Source organism: Microcebus murinus, chromosome 6 (assembly GCF_040939455.1).
Source record: "Microcebus murinus isolate Inina chromosome 6, M.murinus_Inina_mat1.0, whole genome shotgun sequence".
Classification (NCBI taxonomy): domain Eukaryota; kingdom Metazoa; phylum Chordata; class Mammalia; order Primates; family Cheirogaleidae; genus Microcebus; species Microcebus murinus.
Window position 1 is genome coordinate 101,955,322 of NC_134109.1, and position 18,719 is coordinate 101,974,040.

At 47.8% G+C, this 18,719-nt stretch overlaps 1 pseudogene; it reads right to left on the reverse strand.

Moving 5' to 3' along the window:
* Window positions 1-17,370: 17,370 nt before the first annotated feature.
* On the reverse strand, window positions 17,371-17,756 carry LOC109730541 (ubiquinol-cytochrome c reductase complex assembly factor 2 pseudogene; annotated as a pseudogene).
* Between the last annotated feature and the right edge of the window lie 963 nt (window positions 17,757-18,719).

Consider the following 18,719-nt stretch of genomic DNA (forward strand, 5'->3'; position numbering starts at 1 on the left):
AGTCCCGACCCCAGCGAGGAGGGCGCCAGTGCAGGGCGTGCGGCCCGCGCACCCCGGGCGGCTCGGGGGCAGGAGTGTCCCGACTCTAGGGCGCGGGCAGGCGCCCTCCCCGGGACCCCGCGCCGAGAGGCTGCCGTGGAAGGTCTTCCCCCGCACGTGGAGGCGCCGCGGACGCAGCGTCCGGACTGCGGCCAAAGGGCCTGCGCCTGCCCACACCCGGGCGCCCCACGTCCTGCCCGGACCCCCAAGCGCTCCCGCGAGCCCCGGCATTCACCTCTTCCCCTGCGCCAAACTCGGCTTCCGCAGCCCGGACCCGGGCAGGGCAGCGGCGGATCCGCGGAGCGGATGCAAAGTTAGTGGCGGAGCTGCAGAATCCCCAGGACCGGAATCCCAACCCCAGTCCTCTTGTGCCCCCGGCGCTCCGAGGCTCCGCGTCCTCGCGGTCCCCACCCAGCCACCTACCTGCTTCCGCGGCCCGCCCAGGGCTCGGCCGGCCAGTCGCGCGGTCCAGTCCTCCGGAGCCCGAGCCGCGCCGGAGCGCCCGAGCGCCGGGCCGGGAGCCGGAGCTGCCAGCAGCCCCGAGCCGGGCGGCGGTGGCGGTGGCGGTGGCGGCACCGAGAGCGAGTGAGCGAGCGAGCTGGCGGCTGGAGCCGCGGCGGCGGTGCGAGCCAGCCCCCACCCCCTTCGTCCCTCGGCCCCTCCCTCTCCTTCCCTCCCAGCCCCCCTCCTCCCTGCTCGCCGCTCCCTCCCTCTGTTCTCCCGCACGCACCCCTCTTTTTTCCCCTCTTTCTCCCTCTTCGGTCCTTTCAGACCCTGCACGCGGGCACGCGAGCTTTTTCCATCTTTCGGTCTCCTCGGCTTTCCTCTGGATTCCTGTTTCCCTGGTTCAACCCGTGCCAGCGTCTCTCCCCGCCTCCCTGCCCCCCACCACCGCCGTCCGCTCTTCCGCTCTCTGCTCCCTCTTTTCTCTCTTTCTTTTTCCCTTTCTTTCCTTTTTTTCTCTTTTCTGTTTTCTCCTCCTTTAACCTTCTCGCGCCTCTACTCCCCTTTCTCTTGCAGACTCCCCTTTTCCCTCCCGGGGCAGCAGAGTGGCCTGCGCGCCTCCTCCTCACCCCCCTTCGGATGGGGGACCCCCGGGGGCTCGAAGGGGGCCAGGGGCGCCCCCAGTCCGAGCTCCTAACCGGCCGGGAGGGACGGGCCAGGGCTGGAGACAGGAACCCAAGACAGGGGCTGGAGAAGCGTCTGGGCAGGAAAAAGGCAAGGAAGCAAAGAACTCAAAATGTTAAGACCCAAGTTGGGCTGAGCCGCGCCTGGTGAAATGAGGAAACTGAGGCCCAGAGGGAAGAAAGCCAGGGACTCGCCTTGCCCAGGTCTACTCCGGAGGCAAAGGCTAGACCCCCACCGCTCCCCGCATCTTGGGACTGGGCTCCGCCGCTGATGCGGGAAGTGGACGGCGCCAGAAGCCGGTCCCTCCTTCCACCTCTGCCCGCCCCTGCTCCCGAGCCCCCAGGGCCCGGACCCGGGCCCCCTGGCTGCCCCACGCCACCCCTAGTGGGGCCCAGCCGGGCGGGGAGGAAGACCTGGCTCTCGGGAGTGGTGCAGGGAACCCCTTCCCCGCCACCTCCCACCCCTGTCCAAGAAAAGCGGGGCTGACTCCTGCATATGGGGGCTGGGAGTGGCAGCAGGGGGCTTGCTCATGCGGTTTGTCTCCTTTTGTTCTTGAACTAAAACGGGAGCGGGAAGGCCGGGACCTGGGGAAAGGTGGCTGTGCACACCTCATAGGAGGAATTTTCGTGGATAAAGCAGGCCCAACGTCTGAGGCTTTCGCGGTGCGTTGCTGTACGCGTCCCAGCACCTCGCCCTCCTGCACCAGCCCTCGGCGGTGCGCAGCCACTGTGGGCCTGGTGCGCAAGTCCCCAGAAGCTTCCCGCACCTCCCCGTTTCAGCCCAGTGCGGCCCAGAGAAGAGATGTAGCGTCTCCGTTTGCAAGGACCCCACTGTGCGGCCCCACTTTATTAAGACACGATCAGTATTCTCCTAGTTTCACCCCTAATCGCCGGGGCCAGAGTTTGTTTTCTTTCTGTGGTACCTACGCTGGGGTATTGGCGAAACTCCGCACACATCTCCCATCAGTTCCTCACCTGGAGATATCAAACCAAACTCTAGAGCCCTGCCTGAGCCCCTAGGGTTCATACCACAAAACCAGAAGAAGCGTCAGGTCAAGGCCATGACTGGGGCGAGGCAAAGGAGGCACGTTTAATGGGGTGCACACTGCCAGGGTCATGCAAGTGCGGGTCGGCGCCTGAGAGTGAGGGCCACCTTCAATTCTGCACCTCGGAGTCTCCCTGCCTCACTCTAGTCCTTGTCCTCCTGGCACATCTTAAGGGTTTCCGTTAACCAGCTGTCTGACCTTGGTGCGTGGCTGCCCCTCTCTGGCACTCAGTGTCCTCACCTGCCTATGAAGAGTCTGAATTAGATGTTCTCTAAGGGCTTCTCCAGCCCTGAGATGCTAAAGTCTATGGGTATCATAGATGCCTAATTTGTGTGCCCGTTCCACCACTGGGCAGTCACTTGACCTCAGTTTCCCTATCAGTGAAATGGGGATGATAACAGTACTGTGAGCCACGTGAGGACTGCACCTAATAATGCACCGAAGCACAGTTCCTGGCACGCGGTAGCAGTTCACAACTGCTAGCAATTAATATCGTACAAGGGAGGTTATTGCATATCTTTCCTTCATCTTCACTTTCCCTTTTGAGTTTTGAGTCCCAACTCCCACCATGCCCCCACCATCCCTCCATGTGGTAGCCATCCACCAGGAAGCCTCAAACTCCACGTGTGACAAGTTTGGGATGGCAGATAGGTCTTAATGAATAACCATTCTGCCCCATCTCGAGGAGCAATGCATAGCACACAGCCCCTCCCCCTTCTCCCTCTCACACACTCACACACTGCCAGGTGTGAATTGTCTGTCTGGGGACTACTGGCCCCCTCCACTGATTGCCTGGTTTTCTGCCATACTCTAAAAAGCCACACAGATCTATAAAGTTGCACCTTCCCCACCCGGATGGCAGGGCTCCAAGGACACATGTCCCAGCAGAGCCAGAAACACTTTCAGCAAACATCTTTGAGGTTGGCTCAGGGTCACATCAGAGGCCACAATTCATCATTCATCTGCCAGTCCCTGAGTACCTACTTAAGGGAGGCGCTGTTCTGCACAACCCACTGCTGTGTGCATGTTCAACTCAGCTGCAACAAGTTTATTTTGGAAGATCCAACATCTAAGACCAGGCTACTCAGCTAAGGGCATAATCTGCGACAAAAATCCACTCTTCTGAGCTATAAATCCTGCTATCAAAAAGCTTACATACCTGGTTGATCTTGCCAGGGGGAATAAAAAAAAGCTTCCACTCTAACCGGGGCAAGAGACAATAAAAAGAGGAACAGAGTAAGGTGACTGAGAACAGGAGCCCTGGAAGCAGATGCCTGAGTTCAAATGCTCATCTCCCCCACTTGTTAGCTGTGTGACCACCTTCGGCCCATTTGCACCCTCTGCACACTTCAGCCTGGATGGGGGTGACCAAGGGTGTGTGACGGCCCAACACTCCCACGTGTACACCAACACAGCCCAAAACGCCCCCCCACACACACACGTAGAATTCCTGCACTCTTTGAAAAGTGGGGGAAGGGAGTGGAGGATCAAAATAAAACCCAAGTAGAATGACTCTTCTCATAAGCTTTTTATGAACCCACAACCACCAATCGAAGCCTTGATTAACTTGGTTGTATTTATTAAATCGTGTTCAATATTTAATAACTTTGAATATGGATTGAATATTTAATGAGATTGGTGGGGATCTATTTGTGTATAAACGTCAGAAGTGCCAATTGCTTTGAATTGAGAATTGAGTTAGTGACTCATTCTCAGAAACCAGTGCCGGAGATCTCTCCATTCTACATTTTCATGGGATTTATTTAAATTATAGATTACCATCATGACATTGTTACACTATTATTTATTATGATGTTCCACTATTATAACATAGATTATTACGCAGTCCCAGAAAATGTGGCATTTAGACACTGAACTTGCTTGTGTCCAGGCAAACCTGGTTGGGTCTCTTGGTCTCCTTCCTCCATGTTTCCCAGGAAAGGGGGCCAATCCTGTCCCTGTGAAATGCTCGCTGTCTTAAGCCCTCAGTCCTCCCACAGGCACACGATGACCTGGAAGTGATTTCTGTGCTATACTTTGTCCAAGACCAATTCATCCAAGAGAAGAAACTCTGCCTCATGGCCTGGAAGCAAGCAACATAAATTTCCCAATCTTTTTTACAGAAATAAGAGAATCTGATGCAAAACGCAGCTTTCAGAGGCATCATGGGGATTCATGAAAGTCCTTGGAAGATTTGAGATTCTGGAAATCAATGAATAAATTTGACATCTCCATATGTGTTGATTTTACATAAGTTACAGTTACGTATTAATGATGCTCTCTGGCTAATAAGTAATTACAAAATGTGGTTTGTTAGGGGCCAAAGTTAAATCACTGGAAATAGTCCTTATGCCACAGCAGGCTGTAGCCCAGCGGGGTAGAAACTGCTTACTCACAAAAGAGAGCAAACGCATTCTCCATCAAATAACTCTTCTCCCTGACACACCTTTGCCATATTCTGATTTGCTTTGATTTGAGGTCCAAAGCAAATGTAAATGAATGCTGCCAAAGGAATAGTAATGATCATGTAGCCATTAGGTGGAGAGTAGCCTTCTGACTGAAGTCTGTATAGTCATGCTTCTTGGACAATGTTCTCATTCTATTTGCAACATATAAATGGAAAAATTATACCTCTAAACACTTTCCCTTCTTCTCCTCATCTTCAGTAATCTTTCAACCTTTAAATCCTACCTAGTAGCCACAGCAGTTTACCTGCCCATCTTCAAGTCCCCATAGTGTTCTGGGCTCCCTGATTGTACTTCTGCTATTCTCAGAGCCTAATACCTTTCCCACCTCTTTCAAGCTTGGCAAACTCCAGTCTCATCCTTTAAAACTCTGCTCATCAATCAGGCCTTCCTTGGCCCCCTCACTCTACTTGTTCACCTACTTCAATTAGTGCTTTTCTCGCTGTAGTTTAATTATCTGTTTACAGCTCTGCCTGCTCCCACTGGACAGTGAATTCCGCAGTCATTTCAATATCTCTAGTGTCTTGCACAGTGCCTGGTGTAATGACAGATGGATGGATGGATGGATGGATGGATGGATGGATGGATGGATGGATGGAAGGATAGACTTGGAAATAAAAGTATATGGGCTTTACTTGCAGCTCTTTATCTTTGGACCTGAGTTGAGCAGGATGTTGGAGTAGAAGCCATCTTATTTTCCAGGAAATTCATAATGCCATTCATTCTTAGATTCATCAAAGGTCAAGGGGATTAGCTAGACCTCCATTTTAAAGATAAAGTCATCACCCTCATTGTTCCCCAATAACACATGTTGTGTCATTCAACAAACATTTATGAAGTTCTTACTAACATGCCAGGCTCTCTGCTCACTGCTTTAATTCACAACCCAATCGCTCAATCAACTCAAGGGGATTTCTAAGAGCAGCCAGCACCCAGGAGCAGCCTCTCCTTCTGAGCAATTTCCCTGTAGCGACCAAGAGACTTGGGGGAAGCAGAAGAATCTTCCCCTCGGGGAGGGGTTTAGGACTTCTGCCCAGTGGTAGCTTGATTTGGCAAAGCTTTTTATAAGTGCCTGGAATCCTTTGCGGAAGCAGGTGGGGTATCAACTCAACTCCCACACATAAAATAAACTTCCCTCCTCTTCTTTGGCCTCTGCCACAGTTCCCTGTTCTCCACTTTGGCCTCCAGCAATGCCAAAAGGCTTGTGGGCCCTGCCACTGTCCACTAGAACACAAGCTCCACGAGGGAAGGGACTTTGCTTTGTTTACCATGATATATCTAGTACCTAGAACAACACCTGGATATAACAGGCCATTGGGGAATCATTATTGGATGAGTTAATGAATGATGTATGTCATACCTTTGTCTTTGCTAGTGACGTCTTCTGTGCTCAGAATGCCCTTCTATCTTTCTCAACCTAGCTCTTACCCACCCTGCAAGACTGAGCTCAGGAATATCCTCCCCTAGGAAGTCTTCCTTAAAGCTCGTGAATTGGACCGAACACCCTTCCTCTCGGTTTCCAGGTACCATGTCCACAGGCCTCACTTATCACTAAGCGCAGCACGCTGCATTTATCTGTGTCTGCTTCCCACACTAGGCTTTGAGCATCATCAAGACAGGGGCCATATGCTATTCATCTTCATACCCTCAGCTCCTTGGCAATGTGTCTGCAACGTAGGAAACACTCTATAAAGATTTGTCAAGTTGAACTAAACAACCCCAAGTAGGTGCAGATTGGGTCATACCAAATGTGACTGCTGATTCATTGGGTCATTTGGCAAATATTGATTGAGTGCCTATGATGTGTGCCAAGCGCTGTTCTAGGTGCTGAAGATCCAACACTGAGTCAAGCGGACAAAAATAATGATGAAACAAGTGCCTGCCAATTAAACACAACCCAGGTATTTTACCAGGCTAGTTACATGGTGTGTAGAGTCAGTATGAAGTCTGTTTTAAACTTCAGCTTTAACCATAATATTACTTAAGTCTAGTCAGCAAATTCAGGGTCCCAATAACTCAATGGTCCCTCTTTCCTGGGCTTCAATGTCCTCACCTACATCATGGATAAACCCTGCAGCCTCCCATGAGATATTCTGATATATATTTATACGGGGTCCCCTGAAATTCCTTGCACATTTTAAAATCTCAATAATTTGCCTACAAGTGCTGTAGAAATAGCAGTAAGTATTTCAAGGCCTAGAAAGCACTTCAAAATTGTACAAAATGCATTTGTATTTAAGATCCTATGATAAAGGAAAAATTAAAGTCCAATCAGCCTTCAATCCATTTAAAATCCAATTTACCTTTAAATGCCATTTATGGATGTCTTTGATCAAGCCGATGCTACATTTAAAAAACTTATTGAGCCCTACTGTTGTACCATGCATTGTAGCAGGCACGAAAGAAAACAAGGATTAACAAAATGTGATATTGACCTTTAAAGAGCCTCCAGTGTCGCTGAGAGACCGAAACGCAGCCGACCTGCTGTGGCACGGGAGATTAAGAAATGCTGCAACCCAGGTATGCACGAGGGGCTCTGAGAACCCAGAGGACGTCTTCCTGTTGCTCGTACAGGTACCAGCGAAGGCTTGACAGCTGTGGTGACACCTGGGCCGAGCCCGGGTGAGTAGAATTTGGCAAACAGTGAAAAGAAGGGAAAGGACGGGCTAGAGAGAGGGGAGGGACGTGGGCACAGGGACAGGAGGCATATGGCACCTCTTGAAGGTGACGTCGTGGGCAGCCGGAGCAAAATGTAACTGTGGGGAAAAGGAGAGATAAAGGTTGGAAAGGTGAGCTGGGCTGTGATGGAAAGGGACATTGAATGATAACAATGGAGATAACGGAGATTATCATTAAAGCTTAAAGGTTTTAAGATTATATGATGCCTTTATGTATATGCTATACATAAGCACATACCTTATAATACTCTGTTACAAAAATTGGATAAAGACCAATGCTATCTGCCTGTTACGGAGTGTTGACTCTGTGACAGGTGGGCACTTTGCTAAGTATCTGATAGTGACTGTTGCATTTTATCTTCACAACAACCCTGAGATGTAAGTATCATTGTGTCCACTTTACAGAGGAGGCACTGGAGGCTCAGCGTGGTTGTATTTCCCCGGCTAAGCTTTAGTAGACCTGGAACTTGAATACAAGTGGGTCTGACTTCAAAGCCCATGATCTTAACCTCTAGGCTGTGGCTGCTCTTTGTACAAACAATAAACAAATTCATGATTTAGAAGTTTACATAAAATTGTTTTCAGCCTTAGTATATATCAAAAGCCTTAAAATGTTCACATTCTTTAATCCAGTAATGAGATTTCTAAGGAAAAAATCTTAAAGAAATAATCAGAAATTCACCCAAAGATGCATGCATGAAGATGATGATTGCAATGCTATTTAAAACAGAGAAAAGCTGGAAGCAACCTTCTTTTTCTTTTCTTTTTCTTTTTCTTTTTCTTTTTCTTTTTCTTTTTTTTTTTTTTTTTTTTTTTTTTTTTTTTTGACAGTCTCACTCTCTTGCCTGGGCTAGGTACCGTGGCGTCAGCCTAGCTCACAGCAGCCTCAAACTCCTGGGCTCAAGCAATCCTGCTGCCTCAGCCTGTCGAGTAGCTGGAGCTACAGGCATGCGCCACCATGCCCGGCGAATTTTTTCTATATATTTTAGTTGTCCAGCTAATTTCTTTCTATTTTTTAGTAAAGACGAGGTCTTGCTCTTGCTCAGGCTGATCTCGAACTCCTGAGCTCAAAGGATCCACCTGCCTCAGCCTCCCAAAGAGCTAAGTAGGAAAGAATTTCTTATAAAATAATAGTGTATCATATAATCATTAAAATTACGATGACACAGGATAGAAATATATAATCTCAACTGTTTAAAGAAAAAATGCATGGTAAAAAACAAAATGGAAAAGAAATATTTAAAAATGTAATTAGCAGTGGCCTCTGTGAAGGGCTTAGAGGTGATTCTTTTTCCCTACACATTGCAAAATTTCTACACTTGAGCACTTCATTCTTGAAATCAGGAAAAAATATAGTAAAAAAAAAGTTGATCCTAAGTCTTGATTACAGTTCTGTCAGCTGGGTCAGCCTGGGTGGTCAGCCGGATGAAAGACATAATAGCCAAATCACGCTCCTGCCCTTCGTCCTAGGATATCTGGAGGTCAAAACATTGACTGATCTGGTTTCCTGGCAGTGACACAAAAGGGTCCAAATTCAACTCATTCCACTTACGCATAGTCACTCATGTGTTCGAAGAAAGGAAAATAATTCATCTTAAAATCAAAAATATAAATCGCAATGTTCTTGCAATTTTGTTAGGTTAACACATTTGTTAAATATTATCGTGTTTGCTCTTTAGCCTGACAACGCTAATTCTTCTGGGGAAGTGGGGGGAAGGAGAAGAAAGAGCAAATCCAGAACTTTGGGGCCCAACCTGGGAAACTGTCTGGTTAAATGCTGAAACTTACTGTGAGATTGCTGAGCCCTCTCGGAGGAATTAGAGTTAAGCTAATAACCCAATTTGGAATAATTTAAAGCTCTTTTTAGGGAAGTTTTTGACTCAGTTGGGCTCATTATGCATAGGTTTAATGCGTAACAATTTGTTCTTGAAAGCTAACATTATTGTTGGCAATAAAGATAGGAAGTGGAAGTAAGTTTCCAATATGTAAAGCAGATTTATTTCGCATTTCATGTGGACTTGTTCCGGGTCTGCTTGTGAATCACACTGTGCTCCCTGCAGTAAGATGCTGTCCGTGCAGTTGGTTATGATAAATGGCTTGTAATTGTGAATCTGATATTGGTTTTCAATATTGAATTTATCATTCTGTCCTTTTAACAGCTATTAAATACTTTTAAGAATTTATTCATTTGCTTGATCCATCTGTGATTTTTTTCAATATGTAAAATTTATTAATTTCCTAGTTTTTTGGGATTTTAACGGCCGGCAACATCATTAATAACCCTGAGTAATGGAGCTGACCTCTTTTCAACCTGTTCCCTTCCACTACTCCAGAACATCCAAATGGAATCAAAATGTATTCAATTTAAGGATCCAAAAAGAAAACGGCTTGGTCTGGGGGTGCCTGATTTGAAGGGCAGCTCCAGCAGGCCGGTCGGGCCACACTGTCAGCGGCTTCAACTCTTCCCTCCCAGCCCGGGGAAGAGGGAGCTAGGCCTCTAGGGAGCCTGCACATCTCCACCTCCTCTGCCGTTCCTCCTCTCCCTCAGCTGCCTCAGTTTCTTCGCTGCTGGGTGATTGATGATGATAATAATGCGGCTTGTCTGCCTCCCTCGCAGAGAGCGCTTTGTGAATTAAACAGCGTGCAGACTATGCACTCGGAGATCCCCCTCCAGGACAGCTCCCTGGCCGCCCTGGAATCGTCATCCAGCTCGTCTGGGAAGGATCTGGCCCTTCCCTGTTGGGATGGTGCAGTGGGGGGCTGAGAGAAATCAGGCTGGGCGTAACAGAAACAAGGCTGTGTGCAACAACAGCAGCGCAGGACTTACCCTGGCCCTTGGTTCTGTATGTTAAGACCATCCCCGTACGTTGCCACCAGAACAGCATGAAGCTAGCTCAGGGTCAGAATTTGGGGCTGTGCCTTTGCTGGTTTTTTTTAGTTTTTTTTGAAACCCAGCCTGCAAGGCTACCTCTCCTGGTTCCTGCGGCGTCTGCTGTGTTAAGTGGACACATAGTGGCACCAAGGCCTACAGAGCTGAGTTCTCAGGTCAGAGAACATGTTGGCTGCTGGTCATGGGGGCTCCCCCCGCCAGGGGCCCAGGAGGGGCTGGAGCCAGAGCTGTGCACACAAGCAGAGAGCATCGCTGAGGGGGATCCAGCATTCCCGGTCATGCTTAGGGCACCCAGGGGGTCACCTTCTCAGGGCAACTCCATGATGAGCAGTGCCCTCCCTCCCACCCTGCCTCCATCCTGCGGATAATCGAAAATTAACCACCTTTCCCTCCCAACACCTTATTTCATATTTGTTGCCCAGGCTAGAGTGAGTGCCGTGGCGTCAGCCTAGCTCACAGCAACCTCAAACTCCTGGGCTCAAGCGATCCTCCTGCCTCAGCCTCCCGAGTAGCTGGGACTACAGGCATGTGCCACCATGCCCGGCTGATTTTTTCTATATATGTTAGTTGGCCAATTAATTTCTTTCTATTTATAGTAGAGACGGGGTCTCGCTCTTGCTCAGGCTGGTTTGGAACTCCGGACCTCGAGCAATCCGCCCGCCTCGGCCTCCCAGAGTGCTAGGATTACAGGCGTGAGCCACCGCGCCCGGCCTTATTTCATATTCTTGCGGCGGCACGACTGACTTCCAGTACAGTGAAAATCAGTTCCCATGGAAGTTTTGTCCATCTAAGGATTATGGGCCAAGATCAAACCTATCAGAAGAAGCCAGGAGCTGTCAATAAGATCACTGAGAGGTGACAAATTTCCAATGGGCTCTCGAGGCAAGAGGGAACTTGGCTTTTTTTTTTTTTTAACCAAAAGCCACAGGGCCACCTGGTTCTAGACCTGGCCTAGGAGGCAATATCAGATGAAGTGTCCGAGGCTAGAGCAGAAGCCAAGTCTCCAAGCTCCCTCTGCAATGCTCTTTCTGCCCTACCAGGCCATGATTTACAAGCTGCTGTAAAGGGAGATATACCTTCCCCAATTCCCGGCCATTTCAGAACCTTTTGCAGACTCAGTTTTTACCACCCAGGTCTCTTGTATACTTTTCACACCAATGGCTAACAACAAAGGGTAATTTTCATCTGACAAATGTTTATTGCGAACCTGTGAGCGCCCACATGCTTAGCACTGCGGGAACTGCTGTGGAGACGCGAAAAACAAATAGAAGACAGTCTCCGCCCTCAGGTAGGACCTGCAATGGCACTGCACCTAACAATCAATTATTAAACACCTACGGCATGCCTGGCACTGTGCTGGACGCTGCAAAGGACACAGGAAAAAGAGGCATGCTCAGCCCCTTGCCAGGGAGCCTGCTTCATCAGAGAGAGAAGATCTTCATGTAAAAACCATGAGGGTTCACGATGAAATGTTAGGTTGTGTGGTGGAGGCAATAAGTACAAAAGAATTTGGAAGGATCAATGTAGGCTAGAAATAACCAGGCTAAACCTTAAGGAGCAGAAGGCAATGGAAAAGGGCCATGGGGGAAGGATGTGTGGGGACAGACAGAGAGGACAGGACAGACATCGTGTGTGTGTGTGTGTGTGTTTGCTATGTCAGGAATTGCTGTCTTTATTATTCAGCCCTTCAGATTATCTGCCCACCCTTCCAAGTACTCACTCACACATATCCTATAAAGGAAAGGGTCAGCAAACATTAATGGAGAACCTGCCTCACGCCAGGAGCCGTTCTACACTTAGTATTCATTACCATGTGCACCCTTCTCACCCACCCTGCCAAGTAGACATCATGATCCCCCTTTTATAGGAGGGGACCCTGGAGCTCAAAGGGTAAGTCATTTGCCCAAGGCTGTATCACCAGCAATTGGCCAAGCTGGGATTCAAACCAAGGTCTTGGCCTCCAATGCTCATGTTCTTTTACCACCGAATCACGTGGACTCTAGGAGGAAGCAGAGAGTGGCAGTACCCCACCCCAGCAAGGCAATGCTGGAGCAGAATCTAGAAGGAAGAGCAGGAGGAGGGAAATTGGATGATTCCTGACCTTCTAAGCATGCTCAAGCCAGGTGTTATGGTGGCAGGGACAACAAGTAGACCAGTCACCTTTAGGGAGAGCCACCACTGCAGTCCCTTGGGACATTTCCTGGAGCTGACATCCCAACTCTGACGCCCCACCACGATGACTGCTCCCTATGGCAAAACTCCAGGCCTCCTGAGGACGTAGGGCTCTGTCCTGCAGCAGCTGGAGTCCCCAGCCTCCAGGGCAAGGCAAGCTTGATTAGGTTTGGTGCTCAGCCCCGGGCCATCTCACAGCTATGTCATTTTCCAAAACTCTCACTGAACTAGAAAATATGTATCTTTCCTGTACTTAAATGGGTCCTGTTTTGAGCCAAGATCAGTGTAATTAAATAAGGAAATGGGACCAAAGGCTACCTCCCACTGTCCTTGATTATGAGCAAGATGAGAAGGAAGAAACTCTGATGTCTCTTAAAAGGCACAATCCCGAAGGGGGAACAAAAAAAAAGAGAGAGAGAGAGAATAATTAAAACAAAGGTATCATTATCATTTCTTTGAAGGGTCTCAGTGGACAGAGGGGTCTGATTGGCAGACAAGACGCGTGGGGAGCATGCACTTGCTCTCCGAGTGACTGTTAAAAAGACGAATATGCAGGAAGCCCTGGTCTCCGGGACCTTGCCTACCTGCCAAGCCTTTCTAAGGTGGGAGAACAGGGAAAATACTAAGGGGCAGAGTTGCTGGACGAGGAGCCCTGCCCCCCGAGGATATTGATGTCAACCACAAGAAATGGCTAAGTTTCTCAAACCCCCGTGGCACCCAGGGGTGGGGTTACCACATTAATATTGTCACCATCGCCACATCACAGCTGCTGTTGTTAACATTTATCCAGTGCCAACATTGTACTTATCACAAAGCAGAAAGGAAGATGCAACTCCTGCTTTGAAAATAAACATCTAGGCTCCCTGGGATTTATGCTCCAGCAGGGGGAAACCAGCCTGCAGCAAGAGAGGAGGGGGGACACTCTGCAGGGCCCCTCCCCCCCATGCTGTTGCTCCATTTCCTTGGGCAACTTCAGGTCTTCTGGAATCTGCTTAGTGTTCCAAGGCCCTGCCTGGGTTGCTTGGCCCTCAGCTGGCCTCAGTGGTCAAAGTCGGGGCTCAAAGAACAAGGCAAAGGCCAAAAACAGAGGTGGGCAACCGGGACTCTGAGGTGGAGCATGAGTAGACAAGAAGCTCATGGGAAAGGAAGCCCCGTGTTTCCCACCACGGGCGTGGGAGCCAAACTAAATGCTTCACTTAATGCCACCACTCTGCCGCTCCAGTCCCCTTGTTTTCCTTCTCGCCTCATGCTGCAATCTCACACTTTACAAATCCTCTCACACACTTTAAAAATCGAGACCCACACCATCGTAAATTTTATCCATACAAGTCTTTGGAACACGAAAGCATTGACAAGCGTCCATGGCCATCTAAGAAATGTACAAATATTATATATACACATCAGTTCCTCAAGCAAAAGTCCCACTTCCCACTGCCAAATGTTATTTTTTACGGCAGCTCTGCGAGATGAGTGAAGGCGTATATTTCACCAGAGTGAGCCACTTTTTATAGAGTAGGGGGGGAAAAAGCCCAAACACTTCTATTGCTTTTTAACCAACAGGATTTCTGGATGCAAATGAATGAATCACCTTTGTGACGATTGGCTGCCTGAATTTCCTTGTCACGCACGGAGCAGGCTCGGTGGATGTGACTTGTATCCTCATGAGTCCGGGGGCAAGATAAAAGACTGACATTGCTGCCAGTGAATTATGAGATTTGTCTTTATCAGTGAAAATAAGGTCATAACGGAGCCCAGCCATCGCCTATTATATGCGTGTTCCCTCTACTTTTCTGTATAATGTGAGCCAGTGTGCCAGGGTGAGCCGGAGTACCCTGGTGTATAAATTAGCCATTTTAAAAAGCTGCATTAAGTCTTTAAGGCCACCAGGGTACCTTTTAATGCTCCAACGCCACTCTTCAATAGACACTGGTCTTCTTTACTTCTGACCTGCATTTCGATGACAATCTGGTAGAAAGGTATCTATCTGCAAGGACTCCCCTAAGTATATTTGAAATTAGAGAGAAAAAAATAATACGATGGGCCACACAGCTGGATCCCAATTAGAAAGCTGACCAATCATGGGCTCGAGCTCCGGGTAACTGTTTCTAAAGAGAACGGCTAATTAATTAATTCAGCATTCCTTTAGGGCGTGACCTCTCTGTGCAAGGCACCTGAGTAGCCCTCTGAAGTCTTGGCTCCTCCAAAAGCTGAGAGGAGAAGACGTGTTTCTACATTATGGAAGTTCTTTAAGAGGAGAATGATGAGGGAAATCATGGGTATTTTCTAAAACACTGCGCAAGTTGACGCTAAATCCCATGAATAACGATGCTCTTGATGTGTGTGATTTAGAAAGATAAAAATAAAATATTCTGAAAACAGTTTCTCTTCCACGTAGCCTTTGGCCTGGAATTTGCACACTCGGTTTTCTTGCAGCTACTTCTGCAAAAACAAGCGCACCTACTCACTGCCACAACACAGTAGGCTGAACGCACTCCGTAAATAACATTCTTTCTTCTCCTCCACGGTAACAGCAAAGGTTTGAGAGCAGCATTGAGCAGGGAGCTGTGAAGGATTCAGAAAGAAAACAGACGCAACAAGGAGCTCCATCCTCAAGCAGCTCACAGATGATTCACTGAATAAGCAATTATTGAGCATCTACTGTATGTAACTGCTCTGTTCTTTTCAGACACTAACAAATTCATGGGGAGAAGCAACTGAGAACCTTTCTTTTTTCAATATCTAATGAACCCATTCATTCCTTCAACAGATTTCTTTTCTTTTCTTTTTCTTTTTCTTTTTTTTTTTTTTTTTTTTTTTTTTACCATTTTTCTTCCTTTGTCATCTTCAACAGGTTTCTATTGGAAACCTAATACGATATGTGTCGGACATTGTCTAAGCCCTGGAGAGCAGCGAATAAAAAGTTCCTTCCCTCCTGGGTCTTATTCCCAGCAGGGGAGACAGACAACAAACAACACATGTGTGACACATATACTATGCATCTGTAATGAGAAAACTATAATATAGTGGATTCTGGATCCCAGCTGCCTTGGTTCAAACCCCACCCTTATCAATTACCAGCTGCAGAACCTTAGGGAAGCCGTTCAACATTTGATGTCTTAGTTTTCTCATCTAAAAATGGGGATGAGAATAATATCACTTAATCCTTAGGGTTGCTGTTAAGACAGTCACGTCCATACACGTAAAGAGTTTAGAACAGTGCCAGGCACATAGTTAGTACTATATGTGTGCATGCTATTAATATGAACTCCCAACTTTTCAGGTAGAGATAAGAGAACAAATTATAAATAAGGGCAGACAGATGATAGGGAGTGCTATTTCATTATTTTTTCTTTTTTATTTTGAGACAGAGTCTTGCTTTGTTGCCTAGGCTAGAGCGAGTGCCATGGTGTCAGCTTAGCTCACAGCAACCTCAAACTCCTGGGTTCAAGCAATCCTTCTGCCTCAGCTTCCCCAGTAGCTGGGACTACAGGCATGCACCACCATGCCCAGCTAATTTTTTCTATATTTATCAGTTGGCCAATTAATTTCTTTCTATTTATGGTAGAGACGGGGTCTCGCTCTTGCTCAGGCTGGTTTGGAACTCCGGACCTCGAGCAATCCACCCGCCTCAGCCTCCCAGAGTGCTAGGATTACAGGCGTGAGCCACTGCGCCTGGCCTCATTATTTTTTTTTTATATATTAAATCATTTGTAGAGATGATCTCTCACTATGTTGCCCAGGCTGGTCTTGAACTCCTGGCCTCAAGTGATCCTCCCGCCTTGGCCTCTCAAAGTGCTGGGATAACAGGTGTGAGCCATCTCACCCAGCCTGGGGTGCTATTTTAGACTGAGTGGTCAAGGAGGGCCATTCTGAAGGAGAGGACAATTGAGCAAAAGCCTGAAAGAAGTCCAGGCACCAGTCATTTTAATAACAAGGAAGAGAATTTTTGGCAAGTACAAAATCCCTGAGGCAGGGTCATGCTTGGGGTAACAAGGAACAGCAAGTTATCAAAAACAGCTAAAGCAGAGGGAGAGGGAAGAATGGCAGGAAGTGAGATTGCTGAGGTAGCCATGGGCCGGGTTATATCAGACCCATGTAGGGATCTTGTGGGCCACAGTAGGGATCTTGGATATTATTCTTAGAGTAATGAGAAGTCCATGGAGAGTTTTGAGCAAGGGAGTGACCAAATTTACATGTTAAAGTCTTCTGTGTATGGTAGTTCCTCAGAAAATTAAAAATAAAATGACTATATTACCCAGCAATTTCACTGCTGGGTATCTGCCTTAAAGAATTGAAAATCATTAGGCCGGGCATGGTGGCTCACTCCTGTAATCCTAGCACTCTGGGAGGCCGAGGCGGGCGGATTGCTCGAGGTCAGGGTTCGAGACCAGCCTGAGCAAGAGCGAGACCCCCGTCTCTACTATAAATAGAAAGAAATTAATTGGCCAACTAATATATATAGAAAAAACTAGCCGGGCATGGTGGCACATGCCTGTAGTCCCAGCTACTTGGGAGGCTGAGGCAGGAGGATCCCTTGAGCCCAGGAGTTTGAGGTTGCTGTGAGTGAGGCTGACGCCACGGCACTCACTCTAGCCTGGGCAACAAAGTGAGACTCTGTCTCAAAAAAAAAAAAAAAGAATTGAAAATCAAATCTTGAGAGATTTGTACCCCCATGTTCACAGAGCATTACTCACAATAGCCAAAAGATGGAACAACCCCAGTGTCCGGCAATGGATGAATGGATAAACAAAATGCGGTATTTCCATACAACGGAACATTAACTACCTTAAAAAGGAAGGGGAAAAAAAATTTTTTTTCCCGGGCTGAAACTTTCTTTAGAGCAACAAGGGCTTCTTTTTTGTGAAGACAAGATGAGATTCCCAAACCATGAGCTCAGGGGGGAATCAGGGCAGTTTTATTGACGATGGCAACACGCGCGACAAGACTCCATGCTTAGGTACGCAGGCGAGATAAGGACCGAGCCCAGGCCTTGTGCTTCTCCTCAGGATCCTTGGGGGCAAACTTCTGCTGCAGTTTCTTCCACATGCCTTTATTCATCTCCTTAAACTCATCCAAGGTGTCTGAGGACAGGCCACTGAAGGTGCTGTCTCTAGGGCGAGGGTACTTGTGTTTGTAGCAGTTTGGATGGAGTCTCGCTAAGCTCACATACATCTGATCGCAGGCTTCAGGCTCTGCAACCTGGTGTTCTCTCCCTCCCGAAAGGCCTGTGCTACCCACTACCGCAGGTAAGTGCCCAAGTCCCGGCCCCGTTTGGTCTCGTCCACTGGCCATTCCTCACAGAGCTTAAGAAAGCGCCATTTTGGGTGCCTGGCCGCCATTTTGGGCCCTGCCCAGCAAGGAAATTCCGACATAGGCCACAACATGGATGAAATTCGAGGACACCGTGCTAAATGAGATAAGCCAGTCACAAAAAGACAAGTAGTGTACGATTCCACTTATATAAGGTATCTAGAAGAGTCAAACTCATAGAAAGCAAAGTAGGGTGAAGAGGAAATGGGGAATCACTGTTTAATGGGTATGGTGTTTCAGATTTGCAAGGTGAAGGGAGTTCTGAAGATTGGTTGTACAATAATGTGAATCTGCTTAACACTACTGAACTGTACCGTTATAATGGTTTAAGATGAAGATATACACCTATTGTGTACTCATAATAATTAAAAATAAAAAAAAATTTTTTAAATGGTTCAGATGAAGCTGGGTACCGTGGTGTATGCCTGTAGTCCCAGCCATTCAGAGGCCTGAGGCAGGAGGGTAGCTCCAGCCTGGGAGTTCGAGGCACTAAGCCGCTGTGAATAGCCACTGAACTCCAGCCTGGGCAACACAGTGAGACCCTGTCTCTAAAAAAAAAAAAAAAAAAAAAGGTTAAGATGGTGAATGTTACCTTATGTATATTTTGCCACAATTTAAAAATAAAAAAATCTTTTGCATCTGGAAGCAGGGAGATGTTTCAGTTACCAACTGCTATGTAAGAAACCAACCCAAAACTTAGTGGCTTAAAACAAAAACCATTTTATTGTTTCTTGTGATTCTGTTGGTCAATTTGGCTCAGCTGGGAGGTTCTTCTGCTCCACGTGATAATAGTTTAGGCTGCAGTCATATAGGGTACAACTGGCCGAAAGGTCCATAATGCATGAAAAGTTCATGATGCTCACAGCACCTTTGTGGGGACAGTAAAAAGGCTGGGATCTGCAGGGACACTGACAATTGGGCCTCTCTTTCACTCCATTCAGTCTCAGAGCCTTTCCCTCTTCACATGGTCTCTCCACGTGTTCTCTTAGTAT